The following is a 24,280-nucleotide window of genomic DNA, read 5'->3' as shown; positions in this document are numbered from 1 at the left end:
TTCTTCTAGCAAAGATTATTATTAATGACAAACATTAGTATGGGCCTAAATATACAGTACCATGTCATCATCATTGATATTTTCAGCTCTAGCCCATCTTTTATAATCCGTTTTTTTTCTGACTGCTTCCCGAGATGGATTTCAAGAGGTTTAATAACAATTGCAAAAAGCATTGGTGATAATGGACAAGATTGCCTGGTTCCACATTATAATATAACATAATTTGAGTTTATATTATTTATATGGTCTGAAGTTTCTTGACTTGTATAAAAAATGAATCCATACAGATATGTACTTTTTTGCCTGCTTTGTAAAAAGGTATGCACTGTTTTTATAATTTGTAATCTTTGCCTTCTTGCTGTTCCAAAGTCATATGGCAGCTAGTACCCATTGAAACCGTATTCACAAGTTGACAAGTTCATTCTGAAGTGGACCTTTGTGTCTGACCCTTTCCACAGTCCTGCATAGTGACTTTCTGTTTTTCCCTTCACATTTTCCTCTTCCTTCTCCTGGACCTTTTATGCTCTCCTTGCCACTCTTATCCAAGGGTGATTTTTCTCTTTGGGGTCCATTGCTGCCAAATTGATTCTAGTTTAATAATCCAAATCTTCAGACTCACTTTCCCTCACTCTGTAACCCTGAGCTCTTCGTGGTGTGGATTAACATGGTATCCAGCTCCAACATCAAAGACTGGCAGATTGTTGTACAAAGCACTGGATGGCTGACAGTCTGTCTCATGTGACTGTCCCAAACTCTTTGGTCCTTTATTTCCTTTTTGTCCTTCAGTTTCTTGCTAAGTAGCTGGGCTGCTGCACTCTCTTGTGGCTGTTCTGGCACCTTTTTGACTTTTTTCTCCCAATTCTGTATTTATAGTGATGGGGGTGGGGGTTGGTGCTTTACTGAATGGAGATTTTCATTGCTGTTAATTACATGTTCAAACTGTTCATACATGTATTTCCCATATTTGTAAAACTCAATAAAAAAAATCCTAAAAAAGAGGATGATAAGCTGATGTGCTGTAAAGTTATAATACTGTAAATTGCCAGACACTTGACCCTTTTGACTCTTTGGTTATGTCAGGAAACATGGCCCATTAGTGAAGGCTCTGCCTAGGAACTGTTTTGGATCAGAAATGGACCCTAGACTTAATAAGCAAAAGTTAATGTAATGATCTTTAATAGTTCAGTTAAAAACATTAAAAGTCAAAAGCACACCTGTTGAGCCAGACAATTTCTAACAGGTAGCCAGAAATGTGTGTAAAACTGTAAGACTAAGCTGCTCTTCTGCAGCCTATGATTTAAATTATTTATTTTTTTCTTAGATATATCATGACCTACCTCCCTGCTCTGTTATACCATGAAATATTTCATTATTTTAGTGTATTAAGTAGGTATTGTTTTCAAAGGAATATAATAATAATAATCCTGAGAGTGTTTTTTAATTGTACCCAAAAATAAGGAGCAAGTAAGATATAATGAAAAAAGTAATCATACAACCAATCTGATATCACATTTTGTATATACACAATATTGTTTAATTAAGATTATGGAAAAAAGAAAGTACTGAGTGGCTCTTACAGGTCTAGGACTACCGGTTAAAGAATCAGATATTATACTCTAAATCAGCAATCACAAAATAGCATAAAATGACACTCCACATGGCTGTATTACCAATCCACATTTTTTTAAAGTTTTGTGAAAAGAAGCAGCTTTGAAGCTGTGTATCCTATTAGTGGTTGCTATAATTTCCTGCACATAATATAGTCCAAAAATGGCCAAAAAATCTGTTTTTTTTAGTCTAGATGGCCAAAAATAGGGAGAAACTTCAAAAAGCTTGATGTCTTACATAACTAGAAATTAAGATGATTCAAACAGTGTGTCATATATGGGGATCTTCTCACACCAGTGAGTAAGAAGGCTCTGAAAAAAAACAACAAATTAAAGCTGTTCTAAACGTTCATAAGTGATTCTTATGAACACACAAAAAAAATGCCTTTTAAAAACTGGAGGATTGTTGAATACACATTTGTTTTTGAAGGCAGAAGAAATAGTCAGAATCTGTGGAACAGTACAATAGGATTCTAGTACCTTTGTCTGTATTTCTTAAATATTGAACTGTTTTTGGTATAGCAGGTACACAGGTTAAATCAGGAGCCTGTTGTAATTGGCCAGCTTGATCTCCGTGGGTGTGCATGCTCACACAGCTGAGGGAGAGAGGATGGTGAAGTAATTGGGGCGAGATGCACCTGCATGTGAGGGTGCAGCCTATCTCAATTGCTTCTTCAGCTTTCTGCAGTGTGGGACTGAGGCACTGCGCCCAGGGAGGTATGTAAGGGAAATTGAACACGGGAAAAGGAAAGAAAGGGAGGTTAATGGAAAGGATTGAAAGGGGGGCAGGAGCAAGTGAGAGAGCACCAGCACAAGATGGGAAAAAGCAGGTGGACGGGATTGAATTCCCAGGGATGGAGCGAGTTGCCAGCACTCGAAAGGGCTGAAGGTTGCTCTTGCTGAGTTTGGGAGCAGGAACAATCAAAGTACTGTACTCCGGATGGACTTCCCTGCAGGGTCAGAGATAGCAGAGGGGGTCTGATGGAGTGGAGGCTTGGTTTAGGTCTCTCCATACTGCAAGGTCTGAATAGGATAAACCAGAGAGACGTCTGTTTTTAAGGGTTGTGTTTCGGCTCAAGCGATTTTTTTAGAAGACTGTTTCCTGCATATTTTTACTATGTTTTATGGATTTGTTTATTAGATTTTAACCTCCACCAGCACAGCCTTGTAATGGATTATTAATTTATCATGGATTGCTTTCACTGCACTATTTATTTAGAAACGTTAGTTGTTTTGATGGACTGTATTTAATTAAAGCACTGGAGTACTTTTGCATCTCTAACCCTTGCTATGTTTTTTTGTTGTGTCCTCATCCGCTGGCTCATCCTGTCATACGTTATCGGTATTATTGGGTTCAAGAGGCTTCTGGAGGGACCCGATAGTGTGGAGCCAACCCACCCCATCAAACTGTTAAGAGGTTGCATATTAAATAGGAGACTGACTGATATATTTTTTTATGTACAGTGTACTCAAATATTTATCTTATTGCATTTTCCAGTTTGCTTCAATAAATAAGAATACATCTATGGCTACTGATTTTTTTCCTAGTTAAAAAATGTTCAGGTCAATGACATGCTAGGACTTTCACTGAAAGGTAAAACAGGGTAAAGAACAAGAACTAAAGAAAGGCAGGAGCTTCATACATCCTACTGTTAATCAAGCAAGTTAAGCCCAGTCACCATTTATCTATCTATCTATTTAGTAGGCCCTGTGGTCTGGAACTGCAAGGCTGTAAAGTCACCATTTCCTACAGATCATTCTCCTACTATATCTGGGGAAGATTGGTGGGTAAAATGGCTATCCCTACAGGCCAGCATCCAGACTACTTATCAACAAGAAGCACTGTACTTTATGTTATGCTTGAATTCGTAAGTACCAGGAAACTGTATTGGCCATTCAGTGGACTTAACAGAATTTAATTACATCCATTCTATAGTTTCTTTTGATTATGTTGTTTTGTGCCATTTTGTGAGACAGATTAAGGGACAGCAATGCTATAACAGTCCACTCATCATTAATTGTCAAGAAGCTGGTCACTCCACTTCAGATTTGTCCAAGTCACAGGTGAGCAGTACTGCTAGGATCAATTCTTGATGGCTACATTTAGGGTTATAATATTACTGTAGTGCAGCCGGTGTACCTATGAGGGCATTTGTACCAGCATATACTGCATTTTGTCATTTCACTGTGAGGAATGTTAAGTACATCTGTTTGCTTATATGTATATTGGTCAGTATCTTGGTAAATTGTTTACTCCATATTACATTTTTTTCTTTTTATTGTCTAAACAATTTGTTTATTCTGCCTCACTCATTTGGGGAATGTAAAGTAAGACTGAAAAACTCTTTTATTTGCAGTGCAATAACCATTCTGAATTCCATTGGCTACATGGGCACTTATGAGCTCTAAATTATTTCAGTGTACTGTACTGTTAGAATCCAATATTCTCATTGCTAGGAATCCTAGGTATGGAACAAATTTTTATGCTGGCGCATTTCTGCTGTAAACAAATTTCCCTCTGGGATAATAAAGTCTACCTAAACCTATACCAAATTGGTTGTGCTTTTATTACACACAATGTAACTGCTAAGTACTTTAATTACAATGCAAGTTGCAATTCATGTGTCTGTGGATGTTTTCACAACTTTTAAATGATTGCTTTAATTTTTGATTGTGAATATAATACATACTCCCAGTTTTTATCTAAAGTTGAACAGCAAAGGGAGCTATTGATTGCATTCCATTAGAAAGAGGGCAATTAAAGATAGCTATGTTATGATTATACTGGTACCTCTCCACCCACAGTGGACATGGTACAGTTTGATTTTAGTGTGTGACTTTACTTAAGTTTTAAGCCAGGTAAGACCAGACTTGGGTTTTAACTTCAGTTTCACAAGGTTTCTCTTTCTTTACAGTTAGCGTCCACTTCATAAGAAAAAAAATATTTGTAAATTGCTAAAAAGTGAATGTTCAAATGAAAATGTCCAGTGACTGCCTATTTAGTAAATACACTGAGGTAAACCTTTGCATCATTTTTTTAAATGAAATTCTTGTCACATCCAGTGGTCTGTTTTTGCTATTTGTATAGGTGTGTGAGAGAGAAGAATATAAGGTGGGAGCCTTTTTTTCCTCATGATTGAATGTCACCGAATTGAGAACAATTTCAAATATGTTTTGGAAATCCTGGCAGTCGGTGGACATATCTTCTGTTATGTGTTGCTTTTTTCAGAGAACTTTATAGTTTAAAAAAATGCCTCAGTGATCTTTAGCCTCTGTAAAAGTACTTTGGGGTTGCATAAAACTTTCTGAAAGACGGACAAATGTTCTAAAATGATTTTGCAGCTAGCTAATGGAGTTAACAGACTCTTATGCTGAAACATAAGAAGGGACAAAGGTTTGGAATGAAAAAGTTGCACTCGGCTTACCTCGCTAATTAAATTGTGATTGAGGCTTGCTAAGGTCTACATGGGGATTTGGAATAAAAGATGTAGAAATGGTACAAAACGGAGGTTGACTAGCAGACGACAAAACTATTATACAAATTATTCTGGTTTACCAATCCAATAAATTCTAACTAAATTTCCATATAGCATGCAACCACCAGCTTTCGCTTCTTTGCCATCCATTTTTTCCCTTTACTCTAGTTAGATATTCTCTAAAAGCAGACTATTCTTTTATGGAGAAATACTTTTTCTGACTGTTGTATAGACTTGTTAATATTATATCACAGCCTGAATGGTGCTCTTTAAAATATTAATGCTAAAACATAAGGATCCTTTTTTTCTATTCTGTGACATGCATTAAAAATTAAATAGATGGCAAAATAATCCAAGGTGGCTAGGGATCAGAACTACAGATTTTTATTTGCATGGTAAGGGCTAAATGTGTCTGGAGAGAGGGAGTGCAATGGTGTCATCATGGGTGATTCAGCTGTGTCTGTGTAGGGTGGCACGGGAGCAAATGTGCACACAGAATGAAGAATACATATAGGCATTGTGTGACTGTGCATGGACGTGATTCCATTGAGACAGCTAGCAATATGAATGGGCAACTCCTAGTTGTCATCTAAAGCTAGGGAACATGCAGGTAACAGTGTTATAGTTGATTAAAAGATCATTGGCAACTTTTGCAAGTTTTCTTGTTGACATGTGTCTTCTGTATGTATCAAATGATCATTCATTATTTTTTTAATATACCATATCTTTCATAGTAAACATCATTATACACACAAGACTGGGTAGTGTTGCGATTTGCAGTGTTCATATTAATAAAGGCCTGGCACCACTAAGGGGTGTAAAAATGGGTGTCACTTCTTCAGCAGAACTACTCAGGGCCCCTCAGTTTTAGATGAAGGAATGTTTGAACACTTTGGCTTACTTACCTTATACCCAAAAAAAATAAAACGGTTACTTTGTCAGTGGGTCTTATGTTTACACACTAATCCCTAATTCACACCAAAAGTGACACGTCAGTGTAGTGCAAGTGCTCATCTGTCCAATTCACACCAACTCCAACATATCTAAAGGTTGACAATGGGAATTAAAATAGCAGCTTTCATATTTTTGGAACAATCTTTTGCAGTAATTTCTCCTGCTTCTGTATTACTGACTTTTTTTTTTTCGAGTTTGTATTTAGAAAGTCAGTTGAACTCCTTAATTAAAAACATGTGGATGTTCCACATATAGTATGATTATTTTACATTAATGTATATAAATGTTTTTGAACATCAATGAATCTGTTAAGGAATGTGAATGTTGAAGGAAGTCAAGGTGTTAACCATATTACAGAGGTTATTGATAAAATTTTGAAATGTCCTTTAGTTACAAAATAATATTATTTTTAAATGCCAAATTTTACTAAGGATAATTCATTGTAACTTCACCGTTTGTTGGAACTGAAAGTTGAATTAATGTTTGCCTTGGGTAGTTGTAACTGCTTTGAGTCAACCAATATATAACTGCCCATGAAATCTGGACTACTGTGCTCCTATGGCTTTTCCCTTGTAATGCACCAATGTTAGTTTCCTTCATCCATTTAAAAACACATTGTCAGACCGATATGACAATAAGTCGCCTTACTGTGAGAGCGTCAATGTGTTTATTAGAGTGTTGTTGAAGACCAGCATCCACTATTATGAGTATAACTCTGAAGTGGAGCAGTGTGCATTAGAATGGATGGTTGGAAAAGCAGTCTTCATTTCACTTATTAGGTAAATCTGCAGTTAAGAATCAGTGATTTTTCATTTACTTCTTAAAGAACCAAATATTGAAATACAAGTATATCAAATTGTGGATGTATGCACTGTTTCACACAGGCAGTAAACAATAAAGCATCACTGAAAACAATGCATGAACAGTTGACAGCTATAGGTAAGGGAGCAAGGCTCAAAAATAAAAGATGTTTAAACACAAACGAGAAGAAAATGACAGCTTGAAGGTGGCTTTGTGGTTATCATTGTGCTGTTTATTATTATTTACCTAATAGAATCCTGCATCACTGTTTGCAGTTTGTTCTGTTAAGAGTTCTGTTTGGCAGCACTTGATTATAAATCTGGTATATTCATCAACAAAGTTCTTAGCCAAGTCTGACTTTTGCTGCCTAGGGATTTTCAGCTGAGCCACCTGGGTGACAGCATGAGAGTCTGCTGTTAAAATAGCACATTTCTTGTATGCTGTGAATGTCACCCTCTGTTCTGCCAGACCCTTTTTTTTCCTTATTGGTGTTGCCGCGCAGCATCACTTGCTGCAGTGAAGTACTCATTCCAAGAAGGCCTCCTTTTTGGCTGTGTTCAATCATGCCATGTGAAGAAAGCAGGCGATTAAATGGAGGGAGTAATGTAAGAATGAAACATTTATTTAACCATCTGCTTTAGTCACTTTCCCTTTTGGCTCCTGTCTGATGAGCCTGCATGCTTTTCTGTGGAAATTAAGGGCCATTATTATATCTTGGAATCCTTTGATACTGAAATGGAAGTGTCAAATGTTGACTAATGCTGTTTATCTCTTGCATTGTTCTCTTCAAAATGCTTTTTCTTTTCATCTTTAGCATCACGTTTAACTCCAGTTCGGACTGCTACTTTGTTGTTTTTATTTCAACATACCCTTTTATTGAAATGGAATTTCAGTATATTAGTGCTGCATAAGGCCCCATGTAGAAATGGATGCTTAAAAATCACAGCAATTATGCTTTCTGAAAGAAGAGATATAAAATATCTTCAAGTAGATGTGTGGAGAAAGATGCTTGTTGCACACACTATTGTTTGTCTAACAGCTGAGGGCTGTTTATGGGGTAGTGCCAGCCTTTCTGTTTGATTGAGTAGAGCAAAAAGAGCAATGCATCTCCATTCGTAATGCTGAAAAGATACGATAATTACAGTAAAATTCTTGCTAGAAAAGAAACACATTTATGTTTTATTTACTTTTTGTGTCTTTAATTGCATCCTTTTCAATCACAGTGCTTTTCTAAAAGTAATCGGTAGGATAAATATATTGTTTCATTTGAAGCTTTAAAAAGTCTGGTACAGTAGAGCTGTGACCAATTAATGTGCTGAGACAGTACAGGCCTGCCCTTTTGGGGTGTACATCTAGTAGCTGCAACAGCGTACAAAGCAGTTATTCAGAATTCTAATCCCCTATCAGGTACTTATCCTTAGAGAATGGAACAGAGAATCTTATATAAAGGTTCTTATAAAGCTCCATTCATGCCGCCCTTAAGCAACATAATTTACACTAAAGATCCATTCTTTAACACAGCATCTTCATCCTTAACCATAATCTAATTTTTTATGTATTTTTTTTCTTATATTTTGCAGAAACACCTCTTCAGATTCTTTCATCTTGAGTACCCAGTGTGGCAAACCTAATAGATGAAACCTCATATAGTCAAATGCTCAACAGGAAATAAAGGAAAAGCAATTTACAGCTAAATGGTAACTGTTTTTAATTATGTATTTATGGTTAGTTATTTATGGACAATCTTAATCAGCTTCTATGGTAAAATGTTTATGTTAAGCTATCATATGTACAGGGCACCTACATTCTTCATATATTCTAAATGGTCAATTTATCAGGTGTACCTGTTTTGCACAAGTATTTGAATTTTCAGTCAATGACAGCAGGATGTGTAGATAATGCTATTTAAATCTGGTCCCAAATGACTTCCATTGTTGTCACACTAAACCAGCAAGGTGTTATGGTAGTTGAATGAGAAACACAAACACTGGAGTATGGAGGGCTGAAAAAAAGTCAGATAAATCACATTTCCTGCTAATTAAGTTAATGAGAGGAGCAGGATATAGAAACCCTAATGAGTCCTCAGATCTGTCTTTCTGGGTGCTAAAAATGCACACTAGTAATGGCAATGCAACAGTGTGAAAGGTTTTTGTGGCACGCATTGAAAATCTTTATACAAACAGAGCTATCTGAATGCCAGTGTATGAATGGACATTGTTGACAGTCAAGAGCATCCCCTCATGGCAAATGTTTGCTATTATAGAAGGATAGTGTTTCATGTCACAAGGCTAGCACATGCCTTGAATGATTCAACAACATGCCAGTAAATTTAATTTGAATTATTGTCCTTCTGTTTCACCATGTCTCAATTCAGTTGATTGTTCTTGGAATAGAATTGAACAAAACTGTTCAAAGCTAAGTACCATCAAAGCATCATTTACTGTAGCAAAACTCACTTCAGTGCATTGACATCAGTTAGGGTCCATGTGCCACACTTTCAACAACTTGCTGACTTTAAAAATAAACTAATTTAGCATGTTTGTGTGGCTTGAAATGGGGCAGCTTCCTACAAAATTTATTTGCTATTTGCACCTAATAAAGTTTACAGTGTGTACATTGACTGTCAGCCTTAGTGTTTTAAGTGACCCACATTATGGTTAGTAGGTTCTGCTTTCATTTGCTTTTTATAGAGCCAACTGCAGATACTACCAACATTCTTGATCTCTTCAAAGAAAGAAAAATATACCTACCTTCACACCACATGATCATACAGGGTTCACGCCATACTTATTTACACTTTTTTCTCAATCAGTTAACCATCCAGATTAATGCTGGAAATATTACAAAGTGGACATGTCAACTCCTGACAATTTTAGCTAACTCTCATTCCAGTCACCACCTGTTTGCATTAACCTGGCAAATTCTACAAAGGTATGGATATATAGTATACTGGTGTGAAGAAATTTCACTGCTTTTTGTTTGTATCCCATAATGCAACCATATATGAGTGAATCCAGTTTGCTAGATCATTTGTTAAATTGTAATTGTAAAGCAGACCAAACCAATTTAAAATCCAGGAAAAACTGCTCAAACAAAAAAGAAGCAGAGTTCATGAGTAGGTTTAAATACGAATAATAATAATAAGTAATTTGACAAACAAGACGAGACCATTCAGTCCATCAAGTTTGTTTGTTTGTCTGATAGCTATGTTGTCCCAATATCTCATCCTAATATTTCTTTAAGGTTGTCAAGGTTTCTCCTTGGTAATTTGTTTCATATTTCCTGTTTGCATAAAAGTGCTTCCTGGCTCTAATCTTGAATGAACTTTTCCTTAATTTCCACTGGTGTCCTCAAGTACAGGATTTGCTATTTAGTGAAAAGAACTCTGCTGAACCTGCTTTATTGATGCCTTTAGGAATTCTGAGAACTTGGATTAGGTTACCAGACAGTCTCCTATGAGTGCCCGTCACAGTAGGATGTGTCATTAAGTCTTGGGATGCATTTGGTTACTCACCTCTGTACAGCCTTTTTTTTTTTCTGCACTACCTTTTAATTCAGAATAAAATATCTTATGAATCCAGAGTAAACTGGAGCAAACCTGAAAATCGTAAATAGAAAATCGACACAAATACATTAACTTCAAAATCGCAGGGAGGTTATAATCTGTTAATTCAAACATCATTTTTTGCCTTTCTTTACAATGTATTGTATGTTGTCTTTCTGTGATGTATGCTATATGTTGTATCCAACCAAGGGAACACACTGGTCTCAGAGGAAATGTTGGGACACCAATCCGCCCCTTTTTATCTTTTACAAGGTCCAAACAACTTTAACAGGTGCCCAATGGCACGTAGAATAATAGCAAAATATAAAATAATAAAGTAAATTAATCAGCCAGTTTTTGATGCTCTGTAGTCTGGTCTGTTCTCGGGCAGGAGCTCCGTTCTGTGGACTGTTCTCTCCAGAATTAAACGATTAATACCATAAACAACATATGAACAAACAAAGACAGTGTGGAAGAAAATATCATTAACTAACCACCACATATTTTGGAAATGTAGTGAAATAAGTTTTAATCAGTAAAGCTTAAAGAAATCCAGTGTTTTTGAGCAAGTTCATTTAGTTTTTTTTTACAGTGGTTACCTGTATCACATCATTTGGATGTGTATATTTGAAAGCATGGCGTAGATTGGAAGTCATCGTTTTCCCATCATTTTTGTTCATTTTCTTTATTGTTTAGTTTCTTCAGTGTTGCTTCCATTAGTAAACCCTGCCAAGAGAAAATAAATGTTCTTGCTTTTCAGAATTCAAAGTGGTAGTATTTACAAACTTCAAATCGATTTAAAAGCATCCACAACATTTACAGGAAAAGACAAAAGTGCTCTCAGAAAGGAGTGCAGCCTGTGGAGGTTAATGTTAATATTATGATGGTGGGCATATAAGTCATTACCGTTATTTCATCACTGGGCACAAATCATTATAGTTTGACAGGAGGGCCTGTAGATGCATTGGCAGTAACTCCAATTAAATGTGTACTCTTAGAGCTAGGCATTGATGTAATGCATAACCTATAAGTTAAGAGTGTGTTTCTGGTCAGGAACTCAGACGTGGCTAATTCACGGCAATTAGAGAATTACTTTCTACTTAAGCCTAAGATAAAATACCATAAATAAACTGTAAGTGAATTACTTTGCCCCTGTCAGAATGAGAAAGCACTTCATTGTAAATGGTTGCAAGTGAATGGAGTATGGACATTATGAGAAGTCAGTATTTAAAAATGGTTAGATATTACTTACAAAGTTTGCAGCAATGTCTATTTAAAATATTTTTTAAACAATAGGCCAGTAAATATCATAACATTTTTTTATGGTATTTCAGACTTTCAGTACTGGTCAGTCTTCATGTCCATAACGTTTCTTATAGTTTAGACTGTCATAATAATCTTTACAACACACAAGTTCACATTTTTGCATTTGTGTACCAAATGAAGAGATATCCAGTTATAATGAAGTACTTTAATAATTTGACATTTGCCTTGAGCATCAAGCCTTGAATGATCTCACTGAAAAAGACATTAGTTTAGAACACAGGTGTCGAACTCCAGGCCTGGAGGGCCGCAGTGGCTGCAGGTTTTCATTCCAACCCTTTTCTTAATTAGTGACCTGTTTTTGCTGCTAATTGTCTTCTTTTGAATTAATTTTAATTGACTTGTGTTTGAAGACTGAGACCCAATTATTGTTTATTTTTCCTTAATCAGCAGCCAAACAATAATGAGATATAAAATGAACCAAAACATAACCAGCAAACTGTGTCCATCATACAATATCTGAAAATAAAGAAAGATGAAGGTCTCAGCAATGTTGATCTGCTCAGGTTCCCAAGACATTTTAATAGTGCTCTTAAAAAAGTAAAGAAAAAAATCAACAATTTTCAAAATGTATACTATTTCACAATGAGCCCAGCAACAAGCCATGGAATTAAAGAACGGGTTCAATTAACAACAAGACTCTGCGCCTAATTAAGCAACTGTTTGGACTGAAATTGGTTGGAGTTTGAGGACCTGACTTAGTTGGTCTTCTGTTGGCTCACTCATTTCACATTTCATTTATGTGTGGAAAGAAATGAAGCAATTCAGAGGAACGATGAAGAAATTCTGGGGAACAAATCTTAAACACCAAGTCAATCAAAATTAATTCAAAAGAAGTTAATTAGTTGCAAAAACAGGCCACTAATTAAGAAAAAGGTTAGAATGAAAACCTGCAGCCACTGCGGCTCTCCAGGACTGGAGTTTAAGATCCCTGGTTTAGAACTTGCATTTTTCACTACGTAAATAATAAGATAAAAACAGATCCATTTAATAGTATAAATAATTTAAAAATGAAGAAAGGGTTGAAATATTTATTTAGATTTTTGTATTATGTCAGTATTCATTTCAAAGTTCATATTGATGTTTTTTTTTTTTTTTTGATGTGGACACATATAGAAACTTTTTCAAATTTATTCTTTCAATCTGACCATTTAAATGTAGAGCAGTTTTCACCTTGATATTAAAACAAAAATCTTATCCTTTCTCAGTTACTTTGTTTCAAAGTATTATTGTTGATATACATCTCAGCCTTTATCAGGTTATTTTTCTGTTCTTTCCTACCTTAACTATTCACTAATCCTATTTAATTGCAAGGTGGTCATGCCTTGACCATGTTGAAGCAAGGACACAGTATAAAAGTTTGTGTTCAGTGTTTGGTTTTGATTGTAGGTAAATGATTGAATTTGAAATATATTTGCAGGCCAATAATAATGTGCAAATTAAACCATACCCCCCCCCCCCCCCCCCCCCCCCCCCACAGGCTTCTGATGCACCCCCTTTCATTCATTCAAATTTGTTACATTTTCCCCTTTTGTTTATTTATTTCCAAATCTACCTTTCTGTTTTAGCTGGAGATTTAAGGTGGAAATGCATGTTATTCATACACTGCTTTCCTAATTGGCAGTGGAGTGTAAACATCTGCAGACATCTACAAACATAAGGTACACATAATGACATGGAAGCGGATGAGATTTTAAAGGTGAAAAAAAAAATCTTTAAAATTACAACTACAAAACCATAATAGAGCTGTCAGGATAAATGCAGAAAGCGTTTCTATAGCTGAGCAAACAAAATATAATTGGTTTTAATCAACTAATATCCTATAATCCTACAGTCAGTCGAAGTCCATTAACCTCACTTGCATACATTGGATATAGGATTATTGTCATTTTGACATCACTGCTATGTTTGTCTCTCAGTATATCTTTACTTGTTTTCACCAAGCTCAATATTATTTATTTTCTTTTCTTCAATGTTTTTGATATTGCACAAATATGAAAAAGTATTGACTTTAAGAAACCGAATTTCAAAACAACAGTGAACAACAGTTATTTCAATAACACAATGATATCAGTACGCTTGTTTTAATATCAGCATTGTCATGTTCGGTTTCTCATGATCATGCATCTATCTAAGGCAGTTTCCTTGACATAGGAAATTGCTGCACTACTTCTGCTAGCTGCTGCATGAGTTTTCCTTAATATATTTTTGCTGTGTTTTTGATGCATATCGAGGCTGGCTATTGTCCAAGTAGTACAAAATGGTATTTAGGGGCCCAGCATACATTCCTGACTGTTTGCCACATCATTAGGTAGATGTAATTTTAGATGGAATGGACTGAGGCACCATTTCATTTTGATGAGCTTTTATATTTTTGGAACAATAGCCTCGGCCCTTACCCAGACTGGACTAAAAATATTTTGCTTTTAATTAACTTCTTTGTAAAGAGAGGTTGCATGGTGTATTGCTATGTAAATAGGTTACACTTCAAGTATTCTTGATGCTTAAACACATTTAAAACTATAATGCAATAACTGTGAATTATTAAAACGTACACCTACATATAAACTTATACAGTAAAGTTAAATACACATAAAAACTGAAGCAGTGTCAGTAATTAATGTACTAGTAAAGAAACATGTCCATTTAAAGTCCATTAATATTTTAAGTAAAATATGGTGAGGTGACGATGTTCCTAGTTTTTCACTTTTGTTTTTTGTAACTTCCTTGTTTTAGCTATTATTATTAAAAAGCACTTTGTGCTACTTTGGTCTATAAAAATGTGCTGTATTAAATACAATAAATGAAATAATTGTTTCGGGTAGTTGTATGAACATGGGCCTGTCATGAGCTATTTTTGGTGCAACACACATACAGCATACTGTATGCAACTTCACAATGTTTTATATGAGGAATTATTTTGTCTTTGAATCTGTAAAAGGCTAAAGATTGTGCCTGTCTAGGAATAATGGCGCTGGAGGATTCATTTAGTGACTTCGTCATCTTACAAAATTGCTGAGATTGCTAAATAGTTATGGTATTCAGATAACACATGTTATATAATACCGACACACTCATAATTTTAACCCAGAGCAAAATATTTACGATGTTCATGTCATCAAAATCTCTGAAGGAAGCATGAGCATTAGATTTTATTGTCCGTTTTTCCGCCCAGTTTACTGTAGTGATTACTGCCATATTTTGAACGTCCTTCATCCGGCATCCATCTTCCAAATAAGATACCTGTATTAGCTCATGTTTTTAATAGGCTAGGCTTTAGCCACATGCCTGTGAAATAATCTTTCTTTAATCAATCCATTCTGAGCATATGCTTTGTACAAATTAGTGTATTGGGATGGGTGATCTGAAGATTAACCTGGCAGTATCGGGTAAAAGGAAGGAACCAATCCCAGACTGAGCCCTGCTCTGTCTCAGCTCAGATTTGCCCAGTAACTTAACCAGACATACAGTATGTGTTATTGGAGGAAAATAGTAATCATTTTCAGTTTGTATTATTTTTGTTCTGTTGCTTATCCTTTGATATAGAAGTGCTTTTAAATTGCTTTGTACATTTTGTTTCAATTATACAATGAGTAAAACTAAATTTTAACCACAAATTGTACCTTTTTTTTATCTTAAATGAGTGACATTCATAGGTGATAATATAAAAAATGTTTGTGCTGAATTTGAAAAAGGTGTTTGCTGTTTAGATAGCTTATCACTGTATCAGAATGGAGTTCTAAGTCCATTTGCTAGCTGACTTAGAGCACTCCAAAACCATTCAGAAGCTGCCTGTTTGCACTATACATATCAGATTAAGGTCTCAAGTGCTATTCCACTAAGCTTATGTACAGAGCTTCTTCTGGTGTTACAGTAAAATTCAAAAACCATTTAAGTTTTCACAGGCAGGAAAACAAAAGTGTTTTTTTTTTTGTTTTACATATCAGTTTTTGTTGTTTTATGGAATTCGCTTGACTGCTTTTGTAATAGAATATAGAGAAATGATCGATTTGATTTTCTCTTTAGCCATTAAGGTAACAGTGTTCAAGTCAGAATGATATAGTAAAGGAAATGTATGGGGCATTTGGTGAGTATTTTCATGGACAAACCTTTTCAAATTATTTTTTAAGATTTATTTTCAATCTGTTTCTTTCTTACCATAAAGCCTGAAGAATGGATTACATATAAGTTATGTCCTTGGCTAAGTGCAAAATCCACCTTCATCAGAATTGTTCTTCAGTTGTGTGGCATTTTTTTAAGGCTTGCTTGGAACATGCACATTTTATCACTATTGTTGTATTTCTTTTACATTGAACTAGAAAAAAGGAACATGCATACATTTTTTTATTATTATTATTGTATTTTTTAAACGATAAACTGGAAATTTGTGGATGATTTTGAACAGTAAAGCCCAAAATCCCTTTTCTGCAGTCCTCTAATGAGAAACCATTTTAACCCTGCTGCTTCCTGTGATTTCATATTGAGGTTTCCTTCTGCCTTTTTGTGTTAGGTAAAATAGCCTCCCCAGAATGACAGGATAGATAAATTACTGAGATTTATGATGAAAAATTATTTTATTGTTTACATATATTTAAAACAAAATGCAGTTAAAAAATGTAGGTAATTTACTGTATTTTCCAAATCTATATGTAGTCCAGTTATTTTTATATTTATTATATTGTTTAAGTTCTTCTTACCACATACTAATCATCTTTTATTTTATAAAGGTCACAACGCAATATGGTTCTATAGATTAGTGTGGGAGAGAATGTTTGTGTGGATATGCAGTATATACTCAGGGATTCACGGTTTACTGCCAAAAGGGAGAGAATAGATGATTAATAGAGTAATGAATTAGGAGATGAATCACATAGTCAAATAAGGCAAGCCATGGGTCATTACCCAAATTGATCAAATTAATGTGTATTAAGGCCAAATATCTGGAATAAAAAATGTTAGAGTTAGAAGTCAGACTGATAAGTTCATAAAGCAAACTGTGTAACAAGCACCAATAAAAATCTGCAGTCATGGACAGTATGGTGGTATAAGTACAGTTCCATCAATGACGTCACACATCTCAACCTCTGCGAAACATGCTGACTCACAATTGGTCATTGTGCTGTGGCAGCACTCATAAGAAAACAAAGTAACATTAAGGTATCAAAAGCAAAATGTTAAAATAAAACAATACACCTAAACATGTGGTGTTTATGCAATACATTTTTGTACAGTGCACTTCTCTGAGTTCAGGCACAGAGTGCTGTGACAAATTCTCTGTTAAAATGCAAGTACAGATTATACTAATTACTAAATATAGAATTAGTACATGTGAAGATGCAGAGTTGTTAAAACATACTGAAATCGAAAGTTGATTAACATAAGTGGAATACAACAATATCTGTCCATTAATCAAAGAGAAAGATAAAGTCAAATACAAAGTCAGACACAGACAAGAGTCCTGGAGACCATGGACAACTGGCATTCTTATAGTAGAGTCTATGCTGAGTCATCCAATCTGATGACAGAATATTTCTGTCCAATGATTTCTAGCTCCTTTATCTGAGGTGAATTTTCTATAGGCAGGAAAACAGCTTGCCAGTAAAGCAGTGGCACCAAGTGCCACATGAGGAGAAACAGAATAGAGGAGGGTTAGTAACGGTTTATAAATATTGTATTACGTATATTTAGGTACAAGTGACTAACAAGCAGAAATGTGGTATGCACAGCTAGTCAGACAGATATTTTTTCTGGAAATTCATTGTGTGACTGGCATAGAAAAACATATTTTTTTTACCCCCCGGTAACCCATGATGCTCTCCAAGGCCAGTATGACATCACAGTGCTGTAGCACCTATGCACACTAAAATTGCTGCCTGATTTGCTTTGCACATGAACTGGTCAGGCCGATTTGCACAGCGTTTTAATTTGAAGAGTACATTAGCTGACCATGATGAGAACATTTCAGTTCCCAAATATATATCACTGATACATGCAGCGCCACATGGCTAATTTACATGCGTAATTTGACATGTGAAGCTATGAAACAAGCTTTAATGGTGTCCTCTCCCTCCTCGAATCAGTATGAGACACTGTGAAATAATAACCCTGATGAAAGATTTACTACTGTTTGCAAGGCATTTCTTTCTTCTTGAAGGAAGATAAAAGTGGAAAGTATCTGCACAGATTGAGTGGAAACAAAAAAGGGTCACAACTTCAAGTGAAGGAATTATTCATTCATATGTTGCAAGGCTGAATGTATGCCCCAAGATTGGAACTCTGTGAACGCAGTGATATAGAAAAAATATTTTAGTTGTAACTAGTTTGTGGCCATTTGTTGTATTTTGTTTGTAACTATTGTTCTGTCTGGGTTTTTGTTGTTTGAGCACGTTGCCTCACATCTCCGGTCACATTTTTGGCCACAATAATTGATCCAGCATAGGTTGCAGATGTTTCCCTGTCCCTCAGATATACATAAAAGACTACTGCACCATTATAATTGGTTAAAGCTATTTTAGTTCCTCCTACCCTATTGACTTCAAAGCCTTTTGCAGAGTCTGGTGAAGTTCCAAAACATTCCAGTAATTTTGTGAAATTTATAGTGAAGCAAACACATCATAGGTGTTCTTCGTTGAAAATGAAAATAAAACTGAATTCTTCAAAACAGACCAAAGAATAATGTATCCAGTCCCAAATAAATCAAAGAAACATAAGGTAATACACCAAACAGACTGGTGCCCAGATCAAGGTTTGATACTGTAGTATGCCTAACCTGTCTTTTTTTTGGTGTAGTTTATTGCTTAATTAGATTACTGTTTGTAGTATCCCCTGAACTAATACAAATCTGGAGCATGACAAATAAAGTTACTGGACAGAAATTGCTTGACAGGCGGCCATCCCCATTGTCTGAGGTCTTTAACCTTAATCAGTCATTGCAGCAGATGTTTGTGTGTATTTATTTGTTATTCTCAGGCACCATTCAGGCATATTTTTAGTTTTATATGATTTATATGTAATGCAGTGTTACTGCATTGAAAGTATAAATTTCTTGGAAAGAATATTTATTTTACCTGGAGAATTGACTTTAATTTGCAGCAGTGTTGTGAAAAAGTACAAAAATAACTGTTTCTTTAACTTGCAAAAATTAACACTCGTAAAAAGTAAACAGGTTATTAAAAGAACTTGCAGAACATCAGATTTAAGTTTCTGAAGAAAATAAAACAACAACTAGCAATAGAGTTAGTAAAAAAAGAAACTGAGAAGACCAATCAAGTTATAATGTACATTTTGAACATCAAATAGCAGAGAGGCTTGCAAATATATATATTATTTTTACTTCTTTCTAGAAATAGGAGAAGACTCCTTTTCAACCACTGCAAATATGTTTAGCTTAGTTTTTTTTTTTTGTAATGGCCTTCTTCCTCAGGCTTAGGTTACTTAGGTTACCACCCAGCCAGCCATGGAACTTGGAGACCCTTCAAAATCCTGTCCAGCAGCTTTGTTTTACGAATATTTCAGAAAATCCTTGACAACATATGTGTTGGAATGGTGTTTGAATAAATGAACACAAAATGAATAACTGATTATCTATGGATATTTAATGTAGTCAGACAGCTGAAATTCCACTGCTTTCATAGTTATTCTTGTGTTTCAAAGCATTTCTTCCAAGACACTTTCAACACTTCCTAAAGATACCGTAAAACAGTGTTTTTAATTTGTGTTTTTGACTGTATATGCTTGTTGAATCTCTTGCTGAGGTCAATTATTGTCATCATTTATAGATAGATAATGACATTAATTATTAGATATTGAAATGAGTTCATTTGCAAAAATCACAAGTAGTGTGTGTCATATTAATTTGAATTCATTTAATATGCTGCTGTCTTCACCTAATAATAAGTCTGGAGTACTTAAACTTATTAAAAGCTATAATACTACAATAACAATATAATTTTATTAATAGCATATTTCATTTATAATATGGTATCACTAATAGTACTGATTATGAATTAGCAGTATAAGTTTAATGCATTAACAATATGGTGGAGGATCAGACAGTTGTGGAGAAAGGTCAGTCTCCCTGCACTTAGAGTTTGGACAAGACAAAATCATCTTCCTTTTTTGTAAGAGATGTATAGTAAAATAATTTTAACACTTAACAATATTTCAAGGCCACCTCCTCAGCTCATATTCCATGATTTATGTAGCAAGGAAAAAACATTAATTGCTGCTTCAGTAAAGAAATGCTGTTAGTTTTACTAAGCCCAGTTTCAGTAAGCAAACAGAGATCTGACTGTATAGTAAGTATAACTTTAATTAATCAAAAAAAACTTTATTTCCAAGTAAGTGAATGTGTAGCAAACAGCTTTTAAAAGTGCAATGAGTTTGAGATTGATTTTACAATTTTTATTTTAGAATAAACATCTATTTAGTGACGCATTTAATTTGGATTCTGATACACAGTTCAATTTATGAAATGCCCCTCTACTGGAATTTTGAGTAACAGCTCTTGAAGAAGAACACATGGAATAAAAAAAAAGAACAGCCTGTGATTTTCAGATCAAAATGCTGAGGCCTGGATTGTCTTCAGATCAGTTAGTCCTGAAATTTTGCAGCCATGTTTTGAGATAAGCTGTAGATGCTGTCCAGTTATGGCGTGGACCATGCCCTTTGAAAAATCCAGGCCCTTCCCAAAAATCATCCCAATTTCAAATAGAGCTGTACTTTACTTGCACGCCAGCTCATTAATAGGAAGTGAAAGAAACAGTCTGCTGGTAACAGTCCAGTTGCAATTAAGTTCCAATGTTTTCTTTTAAATGCTTGCAAATATGAAATTCCTCTTTTACATCATTGATTGAGTAAACCCAGTATTAATAGAGCTGACATGCCTCAACAAGGATACTTCATTCTTGGCCAAGTAGTCTACTTTAACATAAGTTTCAGAATCATTGGCACGTACAAGACAACTTACTTAAACTGCAGGACTTAGATAGTATTTTAATTATAACATTTCACATTGTAAAATCTGCATACACTTTATTGTTGTTATCAGTAGCTTCTGCTGCTGAGTACTTGTTGTTTGTCTGGCCCATATGAAAATTTTACTTCTCAAATGTTGATCTTTGATGGCTCATGAAACTTAAGAGTTTTCTCATTTATGTTTCATTTACGAATCAACTTTGTCACAGATGTTTCTCCTAGAATTCCTTAGGAAAAAACAGCTTTAGTCAAAAAGGAGACCTGAGATACAACTGAGGCAAATGGAGTCAAAGGTGAGAATTTTGTTTGAAAAGCACGGTACAGTCTATTTTGTGACATCTATTTCTAGTCTTGTTTTAATCTCTTTCAAGACTTCACGTTTTATTTTAACTTATTATTGGACTGATGCCTTTATCCAGCTGACTTACATCTTTTGAGATATGAAGTGACCTGCTCATGGTCACATAGTGGTGTCAGTAGTGGGCTTTGAACTCTCAACCTCAGGGTTTAAAGCTCAAAGTCTTAACCATTATGCCACACTGCCTGCCTTTTCTTCCGGAATGAGTATGATCTGACTGGAGCATAGCAATATAAATTAAGAGCAACTAGTAGTATTATTCAGATGCAATGACTATAGCTTTGCAATCATATTAAAGTATTTTATTACTACAGTCCATACGTTTCACCCTTTTTTTACTGAGAACACAGTGCAAAAACTTTCAAATTGAAAAAAAATGTCAAGACACTACTTAAAAGATATGAGCCCATTGTGGGACATATCCAAAATCTCTATACAAACTCAAGAGGAAATCCTTGTGAAATTCCTGGGATATTTTTTCTTGGGTGAAAAATCTGAGAAGCATGAAACAAAAGACAATGTCTCCATTTTATTTCTTTCTGATCTCGTTGTGGAGGAGAAACCAAAAAGATATTAAGGAGATCTCTTTTGATTTTTCATTGCTATTGGAGTGTGGGTTGTGCCAAGAGGCTGAGCTTGAACTTCTTAGGTCTGTCTTACTATTACTCAGTCACTCTATGGCTGAATTGGTACTGCTAATTTTACCCATGCATTGACTACAGAGGGACTTGGAAAAATTGAAGACAAAATCAGAAATGTCAGAAATCATCAAAAGGAATATGGAAGCAGTTCTAATTTTGGTTTACCCAATAGCTATCAGTTCCTCAATGTGGTTCTCCAAGGTAAGTTTCTTTCCAAAAATCTCTGAGTAGACTAAGCATTTATTGTTATTGTCAAATGAAAACATTACAGGACATACAGATTGAAAACAAGTCCTGAAATGGTTAAAAAAATGAAATTGAACTTGCTATACACACCAAATCCATCCTAAATAAATGGACTGTGTTAACGTTGTCATTGGTGTTGAAGTTCACCAGATCTTCTGTATAAGTTCTGCCATATCTGATGCTACTTATAAAGAGTCGTATAACTGCAAAAAATAAAGTGATCAGAGTGATTGAATTGGGATGAAAATAAATGCACAAGTATCAGCAAATTGTTAAACTTTGTATTTCTCCTGTGATTAAAAATACTAGCTTACAACACATGTTTCTTTAATGAAGGAACATATATTCCAGTTATTCAAATGAAAATCTGTCTACAGCTTTGGTGTATGATGCCATCAAGTTAACAGGCCTGCCATAAAGCGCTCTGAAGTAGCTGGATGAAAACCAGTCAATCATGTTTCAGTTTTGGGAGCTTCGATGCCTTTTGCTGCCAACTTGGCACTCTGTTTTCTCAACAGACACAAACAGCAGAGACAGGCACAGACAGAAGAGGGAGACACAGAGTAAGAAAATTGGAAAGTAGTAAAAAGTATATACTTTATGTACTGGCCATTAATACATTCATTACAAAGTCTGCAATGTAGATAGCAACTTATCTATCCACATTTGTAACCAGGCTAAAATCACGAGAGACGAGTGAAATTCCTTACATGTAGTTTACTTACCACCAACAGAATATACAAGACAGTAGAGTGGACAAACCATAACTGGAAAAGGCATGAGTGGAATTGCCTAACACTCAAGGAAGGACTGTTGAAAGGTATACTATGAGCCTCCAGTCATTTCTTTGAGAGAGTAGCCTGTCTGAATAAGAAGCGGAGGACAGTGCCAGGAGGATGTGAAAAGTGCCACTAGGCAAATTAAAATCATGGTACTCCAAAGACAAAAACTGTGTACCAGTGAGTACTAGATCACTCCAAGCACTGAGGAATTATATATTCTGTGGTCTGCCCCTCACTACACTTATTAGTGGTTTTGTAATCTATTATTTGCATGTACTAGCAATGAGTGAGCCCTAAGTTATGTAGCTAGTAATTTCCTTATGGTGTAAGCATTGGGATAATGAATAGGAGCTATGAAAGCCAAAGCTTGAGTTACATTACTATAATGTAAGCAACAGACAAAAAAAATTGCTATGGTAGAAGGAGAATGTCTATGTTGAAAAAGTGGCAAAAGGTTTTAAGTTTTTAGTTGATTTTGTAAACTCTTTAATTTCTTTGGCTGAAGGTGAGATTACAGTTCAGGTGATAAATACTACTCTGGGGCTTATGCATAGCATAACAGTTAGTTTACAATTTTTCTTTATATGTATAACCTTGAATGAGAGAAGAATTGTGCTTAATTTTGTAAGTTAGAAGATCTTGTCTTTGACTTATGCACTTTGATTTCAAAAACCTTATAAAAGCTATAACTTTGCTGCTGGCAATACTGACCCTGGTTGAACAAGAAAGAGTTAAACATGAGAAAGCAAACATCAATATTTTTGGTTAGTAGTTTAATTGGTATGAAGTGTTTTCATTTATTTTTGCTTAGATAATGAAGTTAAAATACCCAATATTTTACTGCAATGCCTTATGTTCTGTAGACTTACACCAGCATTTGAGATGTGGGTTCCGGTGAAGGACCTTTCCCTCCTTTTTTATGCTTTGTATAATTTTTGTGAAAATGTGGCACATCCGAGCTGCTTTCCAAGATGCAGAGGTTCAGTGCCAAAGTTGTCTTCTTTAAGAAAAAAATTGGTTTACTCTCTGACCTGATCACATTGCTGGCATAGACTTAGTGCTTGAAGGCAGTAGGTGAGAGCATACACATGCTTGCAGAAAATTTAGGTCTACGCTTATTTTAAAAGGAAAGATGGACCTTCTCCTGAGAGGGTGAAATTCTATATCTGAGGATCGGTCATAGCCTGCTTATTTCCCGTTCATAGGTGGTTCAGTTGGTGGACTGGCAGTTAATGGTCACAATTAGAATATCAGAAAATGGATCCAAAAATTCTCAGGATAGCTTTGATTCATCTTATCTATTGGTCCTATAAAAGTCAATGTAAATATCAATCCTCAGGTTTAGTAAGTTCTTGCGCAGGGCATACTTTGTGAGACTGTGTTATTGTCAGCTTTTCCACCATTTCTTGGTAGGCTTTGGTCATCTTGGTTTAGCCTACACAGTGTTTTTTTTGTTTTGTTTACCTAACTTTAAAAGTAAAATCATGTGATTGTATGCTTTCGGAGTCATCTTTTTGTCTTCATGTATTTTTAGCCATCTAAACTTGACACCGACAATACAAGGTAAAGTAA

At 35.1% G+C, this 24,280-nt stretch overlaps 1 protein-coding gene across 1 annotated transcript in view; it reads left to right on the top strand.

The window, feature by feature from the left end:
- ptprfa (protein tyrosine phosphatase receptor type Fa) overlaps nt 1-24,280 on the top strand; it is a 589,562-nt gene that overhangs the window by 110,606 nt on the left and 454,676 nt on the right. Inside the window, exon 2 of the mRNA XM_051933282.1 lies at nt 8,419-8,535. The gene's annotated coding sequence lies outside the window, so the exon portion shown is untranslated. The remainder of the gene's footprint in view (nt 1-8,418; nt 8,536-24,280) is intronic.

The sequence above is a fragment of the Erpetoichthys calabaricus genome, chromosome 10 (genome assembly GCF_900747795.2).
Source record: "Erpetoichthys calabaricus chromosome 10, fErpCal1.3, whole genome shotgun sequence".
NCBI lineage: Eukaryota > Metazoa > Chordata > Cladistia > Polypteriformes > Polypteridae > Erpetoichthys > Erpetoichthys calabaricus.
The sequence above is the reverse complement of the archived record's forward strand: the minus strand, read 5'-3'. Positions and strand labels throughout refer to the sequence as shown.